Below are 13,894 nucleotides of genomic sequence, written 5' to 3'. Positions count from 1 at the left end.
CTTTACTGCAAGGGGACTGGAATATAAAAACAAGTCTGCTAAAATTTAGTGAGACCCCACCTGGAGTACTGTGCAATGTTTGGGTCTCCATATCGAAGAAAGGGAAGACTTGTTTGGGAGACATTAGAGTGAACATTTGCTAGATTAGTTCGAGGGATGAGAGGGTGGACCCTGATGAGAAACTGAGCAAATTGGGCCTATACTCTCTTGAGTTTAGAACATCAAGAGGTGATCTAATTAAACCATACAATAGTCTGAACGGTCTGAAAAGAGTAGACAGGGGTACAATCTCAGGATCAGAGCTTACCATTTAGGAAATGAAATGAAAATCGCTTATTGTCACAAGTAGGCTTCAAATGAAATTACTGTGAAAAGCCCCTAGTCGCCACATTCCGGCGCCTGTTCGGGGAGGCTGTTACGGGATCGAGAGGATGAGAAGTTTCTTCCCTCAAGAGGGTTGCAAATCTTTTGAATTCTCAACCCCAGGCGGCTGTTACGTTCCATCATTGAATATATTCAAGGCTGGGATAGATAGATTTTTGATTGATCAGGGAATTAAGGGATATATGGAGCGAGAGAGAAAGTAGAGTTGAGGCAGATGAGCCATTATCATATTGAATGGCACAGAAGGTTTGAGTCTATTCCAGCTCCTATTTCTTATGCTGTGTACAGGACGTCACAGCTGAACCCAATCTTGCTCTCATCTGACTTCTAAACATGTGTACTTTTCAGCCCAATTTCAGTGCTTCTATTTGTTTCTAATTGTTTAAAGGAACAAGAGTAGGCCATTCAGCTCCTCGAGCCTATTCCACCATTCATTTAGACCTGTACCTCAACACCATTTACCCATCCTTGTCCCATCCAAACCGATATCCTCATCTAACCAAATGATGTGAGAACGCTGATGATAGTGAGTGAATATTTTAACATGCCTTTTTTTTAAAAAAAATTTCTTTAAAAAGAAATATGCTTATGAGTCATGGAAACATTCAGCTTTGAATGGACACCAAAAATTATTTGAATTAAGAACAAGTCCTGAATTGGGCAAGCCCTAATCTTGCTCACTTGTCAATGATCGCTCTGCTGACGTGTCCATATGCAAGTGTTGCAGCAAAGCAACTTGCACCTGATTTTTGCTCCCCTATCCAACTTTGGGCACTACTGCCCCACCTGAACTCAGCGAAATAGTCACAGATCAGGAAACTAATGCTTGATTTTGAGCTACACAGCTTAGTGCTATACCAGGTTTAAACAATTGGGCCATCTGGGAACTAAAAATAGCAAATGGTTATTTGGGTTTTAAATTGTTGATGCCTGCTCTTTGCCACCGAGCTTCCACACGGCGTTGTATCGAGTTACCCATCATTGCTTATAACGGGAAACATTCACAATGTCCGGAGGTCTCGATGTGCTGCAGATGAAGGAAGAGGATGTCCTCAAATTCCTTGCTGTTTCTACCCACCTGGGCAGCACCAACCTGGACTTCCAGATGGAGCAATATGTCTACAAGAGGAAAAGTAATGGTATCTATATCATCAACCTGAAGACGACTTGGGAGAAATTGCTGCTTGCCGCCCGGGCCATTGTCTATATCGAGAGCCCAGCTGACGTTTGCGTCATCTCGTCTAGACCGTTTGGGCAGCGTGCTGCCCTGAAGTTCGCTGCTGCCACTGGTGCCACCCCTATTGCCGGAAGATTCACCCCAGGTACGTTCACCAATCAGATCCAGGCTGCTTTCAGGGAGCCCCGTCTGTTGGTGGTGACGGACCCTCAACAGGATCATCAGCCCTTAACTGAAGCATCGTATGTTAACATCCCCACCATTGCCATGTGCAACACCGACTCTCCCCTGCGTTATGTGGATATCGCAGTCCCATGCAACAACAAGGGCGCTCACTCCATTGGTCTCATGTGTTGAATGCTTGCCCGCGAGGTTCTGCGTATGCGTGGCACCATTAGATGTGAACATCCATGGGAGGTGATGCCCGATCTGTACTTCTACCGGGATCCCGATGAGATTGAGGAGGAGGAACAGGCTGCCGCAGAGAAGGCTGCCGGTAAGGAGGAATACCAGGGAGAATGGACCGCTCCCGTCGCAGAGTTCGTCCAGCCTGAGGTTACCGACTGGTCTGAGGGGATGCAGGTCCCGTCTGTGCCCATCCAGCAGTTTGCAGCTGCTGCTGTTAAAATCTAGCCGAGAAGCTGGAGGCAGCAAGTCCGTACGCGAAGCCGGCAACAATCACCCCTGAACCAGCTACAAAGGACTGGAGTGCCCAGCCGGCTGCTGAAGACTGGTCTGCTGCTCCCACTGCACAGGCTCCAGAATGGGGCAGCACTACCGCTGACTGGTCCTAAGCCTGGGGTTAGAGTCAACCAGGAAACTGACCTGTCCTACCTGCATTTGGTTGAAAAGAAGGAAATAAAAGTGATTTGTTTATTAAAAAAAAAAATTGTTGATGCCTAAAGAACATTAGAATTGATCTCAATCAATTCCTAGGGATTTGCCCTTGTGAAAAAGACTTAAAAATTCCTTCTAAAAATTACGTGCCTTTTGCACCCATCAGGAATAAAGCAGTGCATCACTAGTCTTACAACATCCTTAATTTGTTTTGTGGGTATGATCAGAAGTCGTACAGCTTTCAGGATTACTGCTTCACACAAATGACAATCAAATATTATTCTGCAGATGTGAAGCAAGACTGTGCAACCGCAGGCTACACTCCAAATCACTCTTGAAATTAGGCTCTAGATTCTACCCAGAGAGAACTGGGCTATTAAATGGAGAGAAGACCTCATGCACGACGAGTCCTTGGCTTTCATTCTTTTGTGGGAGACACATTCACATTGCAAGGTCTGTCACATCTGCGAAAGAAATGCCAAGCCCACCCAAAAGGGTGCAATTCTCGTAATAAAATTAACAGCGATTTACGGCACTGGTATTCTGAGCTTGAATGAGAATGTGTTCTCGTCTAGAGCTTAGTGTCTTACGATATTCTGTAAAGTCTATAAAAAACATCTCTTTGAATAATAGTTAGAAGCGTTTTCATTTAGTGCGAGCACAGATGCTGATCGAATTCCAGCACTAGAACTGAAACATGATAAATTCCAGGCTGCAGTAGGAACATCTCCTACCTAAATGATTCATGTGTTCTTAATGCTCACTGAGTGCCTGAGAGAAGCAGTAAAAGGTTATCCAGAATGGTGCTTTAAAAGCGCACTGATCCAAAAACATCCTTCACATACAACATCCTTCCTGGAGATAACGACAAAACAGGGCTGGCATAACCCTTCAGAGGAGGAAAAACTCACTTCTTCCAGTTGATTTGTACTGCAGTTTTTTTTTTTTTTTTTTTTTTAAAGCAGTGCAGATAAGCCCTCTTAAAGATGAAATGTTCCAATTATTTGTCATTTTAAAATTCTAGTTGCAGAAAACTCTGAACCACAACAGTATTTATTTTTGCAGGGGATGGAGTGAGTCTGTTTCAGGAGGGATGGAGCGAGTTTACATCTGTGCCGACTACAAATGCTAACAACCTGCAGAAACAAAAACCCTATTTTATTACTGTCCTGTCTTCAGAAGCAGAGGTTTAGTATAAAAGAGGTGTTTCACACGCCTACGGAAGGGGGAGTAACACTCATGCAAAGATTGCGTGTTGCTTTTTTTTTTAATGTAACTACAGCAACCTAGAAGTACCCAAAAGACACTCAGTAGAAGTTAACAGATATCAAATGAGAACTCCTTCACTCCTTCCAATTTTTTTCTAAAATTCAGTGATGCAGCCTAATCGTGCAGTACGATGTGGCTTTAGAAGGTCAAATAGCATTGGTCTCTATTCCACTCCTCGATGCCCTAGTACAATTTCCCCACTCAGTAGGCTTGCTTTGTGCTGGGTTTGTTCAGTTAGTGCAGCGCCTCATCAAGCGGCCATTCTACTTGCATAAGGCTGCATAGTTAGCCTGGCAGACTATTTAGCCATTGGGAAGAGAAGCATTAGAGCCAGGCCCAATCCAGTCAACAAAATGGCAATTGTGGATGATGATTAATATCAGTCACTTTTTACTCTCTCGAGGCCAGGGGTGCAATGGGCAATTGTGAAAGGGAGCACCGTGCCGGAATATTGGACAATGGTGGACAGATTTTGACTGCATTACTTAATAAAAAGTTGCTGACCTCAATGATGGGGGAGTAAAAGCTCCTGCCTGACCTCAATGATAGGGGAGCCCAGTACATCAGTACAAAATATAAGGCTGAAGCTTTTGCTGCAACCTTCAGCCAGAAGTGCAGAGTAGATAATCCATCTCAACTTCCTCCAGAGGTCCACAGCATCACAGATATTAGTCTTCAGCCAATTTGATTTACTCCACATGACATCAAGAAACAGTTGAAGACATTGGATACTGCAACAGCTATGTGCCTTGACAAGATTCCAGCAATAATACTGAAGACTCGTGCTCCAGAACTTCTGCACCCCGAGCCAAACTGTTCCAGAACAGTTATGTTAGGAAATAGATCTGGTTTAAACAATTTATATTTGTATTGTGGGTATTAGAAATAAGGTATATGTTTACGGTTAAGCTTAATTTATGTTTCTGTATTTGTGTGCTAAAAACTTCAGTTAACTTCATGTTAAACAAAGGTGCCTGCATGCTCATAGGTTTTAGTTTCACTTTAAACTTTGCTTTGCAATTAAGGGTTTATGACGTAAAAGCATTTGCTGGGGTAAAATAAAAACTACGCTGTTACTTAGCAACTAGAGGCCCACACTGAAAAGTAGAAGCATTTGAGTTTAGTTGAAACCACATAACCGAGTAGAAAGCAGCTCTCAGGAACTGCCAGTACAGGCAAGATAGTAAAGTAAGGGGTAGAAAGCCAGTCCCAGAAGCTAAAAGAACAGAAAGTGCCAGGAAGACTGGATTCAGAGGGACAAGAATCTGGAATCTGAACAAGATACTGTTCACTGAACTTAGAGAAAGGGGCAGAGAGAGGCTCCCAGATAAAGGCAGAGCTGAAAGGTACAGACCTGGGGAAGTCGGCTACAGAGAAGCCAGATATCAGAATTAACCCTAAGGTTAGTGACACCGTAATACAGCCTGTGAAGCAGTGGTGTTCTGTTGGTGTGGTTGGGTACCTCGGAGATTGTGCAGAAGTTTGAATATGTGTTGGTCCAGCGCATAGGAGTACTGAAAGGAGGGGGTGAAATCCTGGATGTTAATCCTTGGTGAAGGCATCTGAGAGAAAGCCTTGTGTGGGAGACGATTCCAAAGTATGTCCTGAGAGACTGGTGATTGGAAACCCTCGTGTGGAAGCCAGAATTCCAATGAGACCAGTTGACTCAGTGATGACAAGCATCTGAGGGGATTTGATGAGAAATTCACAGAAGTTGTACTGGGTGGCATCTATCACTTGCTTTCAGAATGTGATGTGTCTGAACACATTTGATTTATTGGTTTACATAGACTGTGTACTTACAGAGAACATTAGAGTATCAGATAAAGTTTGTAACTTTGTTATCCTTAAAAATCTGTGCATAGCTGTAAAGGTATGGCTGGAGTGAAGTAGTATACTATAGTTTTCCATAGAATCCTACAGTGTAGGGGGGAGGCCATTTGGCCCATCGAGTCTGTACCAACCCTCTGAAAGAGCACTCCACCTAAGCCCAATCCTCCGCCCTATCCATGTAACCGTGTACATTGATCGTGGCGAATCTACCTAACCTGCACATCTTTGGACTGTGGGAGGAAACCCACGCAGACACAGGGAGAACGTGCAACTCCACACAGTCACCCAAGGCCGAAATTGAACACAGATGCCGCCTGACCGGCTAAGATTCTCCACCATTTTCTCTTTTGGCACCTTCAGCTGTCCAGGTCTGACTTTCTGGAATTCCCACTCTAAACCATTTTCCTCTCCTGCTTCAAGTCACTCCTTTAAAATGCACCTCTTTGACCGATCTTTCAGTCATCCCTCCTCCAATCATTTTCATTGCCTGGCAACCACTTTATGTCTGGTAACACTCTAAGTGCAAAGTTAGACATTAAAGGCACTCAACAGATGCACATTGTCCTTGTCATCTCTAGTTTTGTTCCATTTTTATAGGTTTCCACATACTCGCTCTAGAACCACACAACAGCTGGGACTATATGGCGGTAACTTTAAGCAAGGCACTCAGCTCCTGAAGCCAGTGGTGTTGCCCATCTCCTTTGAACAAAATCTTCTCCTCTGTTTGCTGCCTCCCAACCAAACCTGGCCTAAGATTAGAAACTATCCTCATCCATCGAGACAGTTCCACAAATGTTGTCATATTTTCAAAAACGTTAGCTGTTTTTCTTCAAATCCTCTCTCACTGAAAATGCAACTTTGCAACAAGACATGGCATCAGAAAAAGAACGGATATTACATTGTCCCTGAATCTCTGTGCAATGCCATCTCAAGGACATGGTGCTCAAACACGCACCTTAGTAATAAATGTGTTAAGAGGGCAGCACGGTTCCCATTGGTGAGCACTCTGCCTCACGGCACCGAGGTCCCAGGTTCGATACCGGCTCTGGGTCACTGTCCGTGTGGAGTTTGCACATTCTCCCCGTGTTTGCGTGGGTTTCGCCCCCACAACCCAAAGATGTGCAGATAGGTAGAATGGTCACGCTAAATTGCCCCTTAATTTGAAAAAATTAAGTGCAGGAGGAGACCATTCAGCCCATCACATCAGCACCAGCTCACCAAATGAGCAATTTTCTGTGTCATTCTCCCTCCTTTTCCTGTCCTTCTGTACATTCTTCTTCTTAAGATAACAGTCTAATTGCCTTTAGAGTGTTTTGATCGAACCTGCCTCCACCATACTCTCAGGCAGTACATTCCAAACCGTAACCACTCACTGCATGAAAAAAAAATAATTTTTTGTATCACTTTTGCTAACTATTTTAAATCTGTGCCCTCTTGCTCCCTGTCCTCACTGCGACTCAATTAACAATTTACAAGCTATTGATGCAGGTACATGCTAATCTGTGGTGCATTTGTCACCGCAGGATTCCTAGCCTCTGACCAGCTCTTGTCATCACAGTATGTTACTTCCGACTTGTCGGTCTAATCCTGGATATTGTCCAGATCTTGCTGCATTTGGACATGGACTGTTTCAGTGTCTGATAAGTCACAATTGGTGCTAAACATTCATCAGCAAACATCCCTATTTCTGTTCCCATGATGGAAGGAAGGTTACTGGCAGAGCAGCTGAAGATTGTTGGAGCTAGGACACTGTCCTGAGGAACTCCTGCAGTTGACGTCCTGGAACTGAGACGATTGATCTCCAACCACCACAACCACATTTTGTTTTGCTAGCAATGCCTCCAATCAACTGGGATGTTTCCCCCCCTGATTTCCATCGACTCCAATGTTAAGACAAGCATTCCCTTAAGGGTAAAAGAAAACATTAATTTATTTAAAATATAAATTTAGAGTACCCAATTAATTTTTTCCAATTAAGGGGCAATTTAGCGTGACCAATCCACCTAACCAGCACATCTTTTGGGTTGTGGGGGCGAAACCCACGCAAACACGGGGAGAATGTGCAAACTCCACACGGACAGTGACCCAGAGCCGGGATCGAACCTGGGACCTCGGCGCTGTGAGGCAGCAGTGCTAACCACTGCGCCACCGAGCTGCCCCAAAGAAAACATTAATGACACCCGTAAAACATAATACAAAGATTATTTTGCAGTTCTTCCAGAACCTGAATAGAAACAAATTCTGTGCCGAGAAAAAAAAAGAGGGATCTCAGGTTCGACCAAATCAGGGGCTGGATTTCTCCGTCCTGCCACGCCAGATTTCTGGTTCAGCACGCCGGCGGGATGCTCCGTTTCGCCGGCTGGACAATGAGGTTTCCCATTGTGGGGCCGCCGCACGCCATCGGGAAACCCCCGGGCTGCCGGCAAAACGGAGCATCCCGACGGCAGAGAATCCAGCCCCAAATGGGACCTTCAGGACAGAAAGCAAAGATCATCATCCTTGAATGTGCTATTCAAGGACGCAAGTGCTGCTGTATGGGCGGCACGGTGGCCCAGTGGTTAGCACTGCTGCCTACGCCGCCGAGGACCCGGGTTCAATCCTGGCCCTAGGTCACTGTCCGTGTGGAGTTTGCACATTCTCCCCGTGTCTGCCACATCCCAAAGATGTGCAGGGTAGGTGGATTGGCCATGCTAAATTGCCCCTTAATTGGAAAGAAATAAGTGGGTACTCTAAATTTTTTTTTTTTTAAAAGTGCTGTTATACGAACTAAACACCTGAACTCATTGGATATACGGCACACAAAATGGTTATGTTCCAGCCTCATCAAAAAGTCAGGTATCAATTTATCCGTTGTATCAAACTTTCAGGATTCTGCTTGAAATCATGCAGGTTCAGGTTAGTTCTTTCTATCACACACAATGCTCTAGTTCTATCAGCAGCAATACCTTCTGAGGCTGAAGGTCACATATTTCTCTCATACAACCGTTTATTGACATTGCCACTGATTTCCTGCATTTCTAACCTCCAATAATAGATGTCAGGGTGCAAATCTGCTTGATGAGACAATCATTATTCCATACCTCCCAGTCTAAGGAGTGATTTTTCACACAGCATTAGATCCATATCAAGCAACCCCCATCAGGCCACATTACAAAGGGCACAGAAGTAACTGACATGATTTGAGAGGGCAAAAATGCATTTCTACTGCCAGACAAAAAAAACAGATAAAAGGACTTGGGGCGGCACAGTGGTTAGCACTTTTGCCTCACAGTGCCAGGGACCTGGGTTCAATTACGGCCTTGGGTCGTTGTCTGTGTAGAATTTGCGCTTTCTCCCAGTGTCTGCGTGGGTTTATTCCGGGTGCTCCAGTTTCCTCCCATAGTTCAAAGATGTGCAGGTTAGGTGGATTCGCCATACTAAATTTCCCCTTAGTGTCCAAAAAGGTTAGGTGGGGTTGCTGGGATACGTGGATAGGTTTGAGGCATGGGCATAGGTAGGGTACTCTTTCCAAGGGTTGGTGTAGACTTGATGGGCCGAATGGTCTCCTACCGCACTGTGGAGACTCTATGATTCGATGACTTGCATTTATCGGGTGCCGCCAATGACATCAGAACACCCTGAAGAGCTTTCGAACCTTTTTGAAATGCAGTCACTGTTGTGATGTAGAAAACACAGCAGCCAATTTACACACGCACATTCTGACAAATAGCACACTATAATGATAATAGGTTTCAAAAATGTAGGTGGTTTGCACATCTGCTGCCCTGAAAATTCTACCTGCTATCGACTCCAAAAGCCAATGGAAACAGAGATTGGGAAGTGTGCAAGTGGAATGGGCGATCTGCTACTTCTAGGTTTGCGCCGGGCAATAACAAGGAAACTTCAACCCCGGATTTTTGTCATTCATTTCAGTTAGGCAAAAGGTTAGGGTTGCAATCAGGGATGTGGGAATAATTGCCCTAAAGGTTTCCATTCTTCTCCAGTCTGTATTCTTGTCAGATTGAAATGAAGACTCATCCATAGTTATATCTGCAACAATGTACAGATATAGTAGATGGCTTTTTGGCAGGCTTTAGCTGATTGATCATATTGGCATGCTTTAATACATGAAATACAACTAAAAACATGATTTACTGTGGCTGGAGCATTATTAAGAAAGCATGCAACATTATGGTTAGACAAGCATTCATGTAATTAGTGTTGCCATCTGGTCTGTTTAACAAAGCTTCCTTTGGGATCAGGAGTGTCGCAAGATATTAATCAATTGCCAAAACAAGGTTTGTTCTACTCTGTTTGAGATGTAGCTAAATGAGTAACTGGATGTGGGCACATATCCTCTCATGCAACCAGATCTGACTGACATTCTTATTTTAGTTCATCTTTTAGGAACATGGGGAATAGAAGTAGACCATTTGGCCCCTCGAGCCTCCTTCAACATTCAATTAGATCATGGCTGATATTCTAGCTCAAAACCATTTTCCTGCACCATCCCCATATCAATTCCATAGAATCCCTGTAGTGCGGAAGGAGGCCATTCGACCCACTGAGTCTGTACCGACCCTCTGGACGAGCACCCTACCTACCGAGGCCCACTTGCCTGCCCTATCCCCATAACCCCACCTAAACTGCACATCTTTGGACACGAAGGGCAATTTTAGCACAGCCAATCCACCGAACCTGGTTCACTAATGTCCTTTAGGAAAGGGAATCTGCCATCCTTATTGGATCTGGCTTATATGTGACTCGAGATCCAAAGCAATGGAGGTTGAAGATGGCTTTAACTGCCCTCTGAAATGGTCTTGTAAGCTACTCAGGTTGTATTCAAGACGGTGGATCAAGGGCAATCTGGGATGGGCAATTAATTCTGGTCGTGCCACATCCCCTGAATAAAAAAAAGCCTTGAAAAAGGAGAAGAGAATTGAAAACAAAATTGTTCCAAATATAAAACCACTCCTTCGATAATTTCCTCAGTGCAATTGGGTATTTGGAAACGTCACGTTCGATTCCTAATTAATTCATTCTTAGTGGGGATTCCATTCCATGGTTAAAGTTTATTGCTTTTTTAAAAGAATATTTTTATTCTCCATTTTCACATTTTCTTCAGAAGTTACACCCCACCAACAAACAATAAACGGTAACGAATACAATGTCAATCCCCTTATTAACAACATCAATCCCATCCTCCCACCAGCCCCCAAACAACGGCCCACCTGACAATACAAGCATCAAATAAAACAAACCCTCCCAAGGTGGGAAAAAAAAGAAAAAGGAATCAGGAATCGCTTATGGTCACCATTGACATATATAGTCCACCCCCTCCAACACCCCCCCCCCCCCCAATATTCAACACTATCCAATCCCGAAAGAGTACCGTGAATGACACCCTACCCAGACTCCTCCCCTCCACTTCCTCTTGTAACCTCCTCCCCCCAACCTCGGTTCCTTCCAACTTTTCACCCTGGCTAGACTCACCGAAACCTGTTCTATCAGGCTCCAATGGCCGCAGCCCCTCCCCCCACCTCACTCCCGTTCACTGGCCGGCTTAAACCAGCAGGCATGGAGGACGGTCCCGGGTCTCCTTCCCCCCTGCCCGGTCCCAGGAAAACCAAGAAATCTCCTTTAGCACAGACCCCCAGCATACACACCCAAGCCCCAATGAACCATCATTGCAAATGAAAGTACCAACTCTTCCCTTGTCCAAATATATACAGCGGCGACTCATTTAGTACATACACCAACACGCAGTGAAAACATAAAGTTACATGAGGCTACATTGGTACACAACCATTTCTCAATTCTGCCACAGTCCTTCTGCCTTCGCAAACTCCTCCGCCGCTTCCGCCATCCCAAAATAAAAGTCCTTGGATTTGTAGGTCACTCTCAACTTAGCTGGATATACTATGCCGCACTGCACCATGCTGATGTACAGTGCCTTCTTCACCCGGCTGAAGGCAGCCCGCCTCCTCGCCAGCTTCACCGTAAAGTCCTGCTTTATGCGTATACCAGCTCCAGCAAACTGCACCACCCGCTTCTGCTTTGCCCAGCACAGGACTTTCTCCTTCACGCTATACCTATGGAAACACACAGTTATTACTCTTGGCTCACTCGCCTTTGGTATAGGCCTCCACGACCGATGAGCCCGATCCAGTTCATATCGGGAGGGATCGTCCCCCTCCCCCAATAGCTTCCCCAACATCGTGGCAAAATACTCCTTCGGCCTCAGGCCTTCCAACCCTTCGGGCAGACCCACAATCCTCAGATTCTGTCGCCTGGATCTGTTTTCCAGGTCTTCCATTTTGGCTCGCAGACCCTTGTTGGTCTTTATCACCCTCCGCAACTCCTTCCCCATCGTGGTGAGTTGATCACTGTGCTGCGATAATGCCTCTTCCACTTCCTTCAGTATCTCACCTTGCTCCTGCACCTCCGTCGCTGCGCTTGATACCGCCGCCCTCACCGGGGCAATCGCCTCCTCCACCAGCACTTTCAATACTGCCCCCATCTCCTTCTTCATCGCTTCCATGTGTTTTGTGAACTGTTTTTCAAGTTCCACAGCCATCACCTTGGTCATTTCTTCTGCTGTGAGCGATGCGGCCTCCCCTGGTGCTCCAGCCTTCGCTTTCCTTACAGTTCCTGCCCTGACTTTTCCACTCACCGGCAGACTTCTGTTAACCCCCTTTTTCACGGCCGTTTTTCTCCCAAACTTAGACATTTCTCCTCCCTATGCTTTCTTACAGCTTTTTCAGCCTCCGTTGCCCCCGGGACCGGGCATTAAAACTCCAAAATTTCTATTCCCGAGCGGGAGCCCTCCAGTGTGCGGCTGCCTCCCGCCCGGCGTCACCGGAAGTCAAAGTTTATTGCTTTTGACAGTTAACACAAGCTTGTGAAACCTTTAAATCTAAAGAAGATTGAACCCTTGTTCCATTTTATCCCCTCTCTCGCTGCACTCACAAGGTGAAGGATCAGACGTCAGTTCAGAGCTAGCGGAGTGAAAAAATCAAACCCCTGTTTTGAACTGAGACTATGGCTAAGTGAACGTGATGGGTATTGATTTGACTTCAATCACTTATTCCCCCACACACACAATAAGTAAACCAAATCCGTTGAGAGCAACGTTTAAGTAAATGCAGTCCCATAAAGATTCGCACTCTTCATCTAAACACATTAAAGCACTGACGCACTCAAGAACAAAAACAGCTCTACACCAATACTTACAACAGAGTTCTGTGGAAAAGTTTGATTCAAGTTGACCCACATTCACTCTAGTGACACATATTTATTGTGAATGAAGTCCTGTGTCAGTAGTGCCAGCTTCTAATGTGCAGGCTTTATAAATTCAGATACAATGGAAAGTGAATTTATTGAGATTTGCTTTAAAAAAAAAAGGCCTTGCAGGCCATCAGCCTGAGCAAACCCCATCAGGTTTATTTTTGGATTGTCCTAGCCGACAGAAAGCAATTCGGACCACAAAGCCAATAATTACTCTCAACAAAAAGTGCACAGCATTTCTCTTTTTAAAATGTTATTTTCTGTGAAACGGTACAGTGGGAGAGTTCCCCTTCCCCATCCACTCCTCAAGCTGTCAAATTAGACTAAGTGAGATGTGAGAATAGAGCTGAACTGTGTTACACTGCCAATCTCCAGCTCTCTCCAGAGACAAAGTATCAAAAGTGATGCACGCAAAAGCAGCAGATGTAGCCGAGTTCCCATGAAGCAAGACAATATAGAACAACTTGCCTTTATAGAGATTTTTTAAAACAAAGTCTAAAATGTCCCAAAGAACAAGCTATAATTTTTTTTTTATTATAGAAATAAAACCATCAGAATTGGAAGGGCACAATAGCCCTGAGCTGTTCAGAACCACTGAGGCTACATAATACACGGATTGAACAGCAGCAGCGTGGTTAATATTCTCGTTGCTGTGATTTTCCCTTTTTACACTTAGTTCAAAGGCCCAGCTTCACCAAACTGAGGGTGGAAGAGGTCAGTCACCACTGTGCCACACTCCTGCAGCTAGCCTCGACCGAGGGAGAAGATCAGCTGTTTATTTTATTTTTTTTAAATTTAGAGTACCCAATCAATTTTTTCCAATTAAGGGGCAATTTTAGCATGGCCAATCCACCTACCTTGCATATCTTTGGGTTGTGGGGACGAAACCCATGCAAACACGGGGAGAATGTGCAAACTCCACACGGACAGTGACCCAGAGCTGGGATCGAACCTGGGACCTCGGTGCCGTGAGGCAACAGGGATGATCCACTGTGCCACCGTGCTGATCAGCTGTTTATAGCTGTAAGTCATGGAAAAGAGAGACGAAGCTTAAGCCTACCAGAGCCATTCGTATAGTTTGCACTACAACTAAGCAAAGGACAGAAACTGCACTTGCCTGAAAGCCAC

General features: G+C 45.0%; 1 protein-coding gene and 1 pseudogene across 4 annotated transcripts in view; one reads left to right on the top strand and one right to left on the bottom strand.

Moving 5' to 3' along the window:
* Positions 1-13,894, bottom strand: part of raraa (retinoic acid receptor, alpha a) — a 756,690-nt gene that overhangs the window by 701,589 nt on the left and 41,207 nt on the right. The window lies entirely within an intron of this gene.
* Positions 1,324-2,450, top strand: LOC140398572 (small ribosomal subunit protein uS2 pseudogene; annotated as a pseudogene).

The sequence above is a fragment of the Scyliorhinus torazame genome, chromosome 21 (assembly GCF_047496885.1).
Source record: "Scyliorhinus torazame isolate Kashiwa2021f chromosome 21, sScyTor2.1, whole genome shotgun sequence".
NCBI lineage: Eukaryota > Metazoa > Chordata > Chondrichthyes > Carcharhiniformes > Scyliorhinidae > Scyliorhinus > Scyliorhinus torazame.
This window is presented reverse-complemented; position numbering and strand designations above follow the sequence as displayed.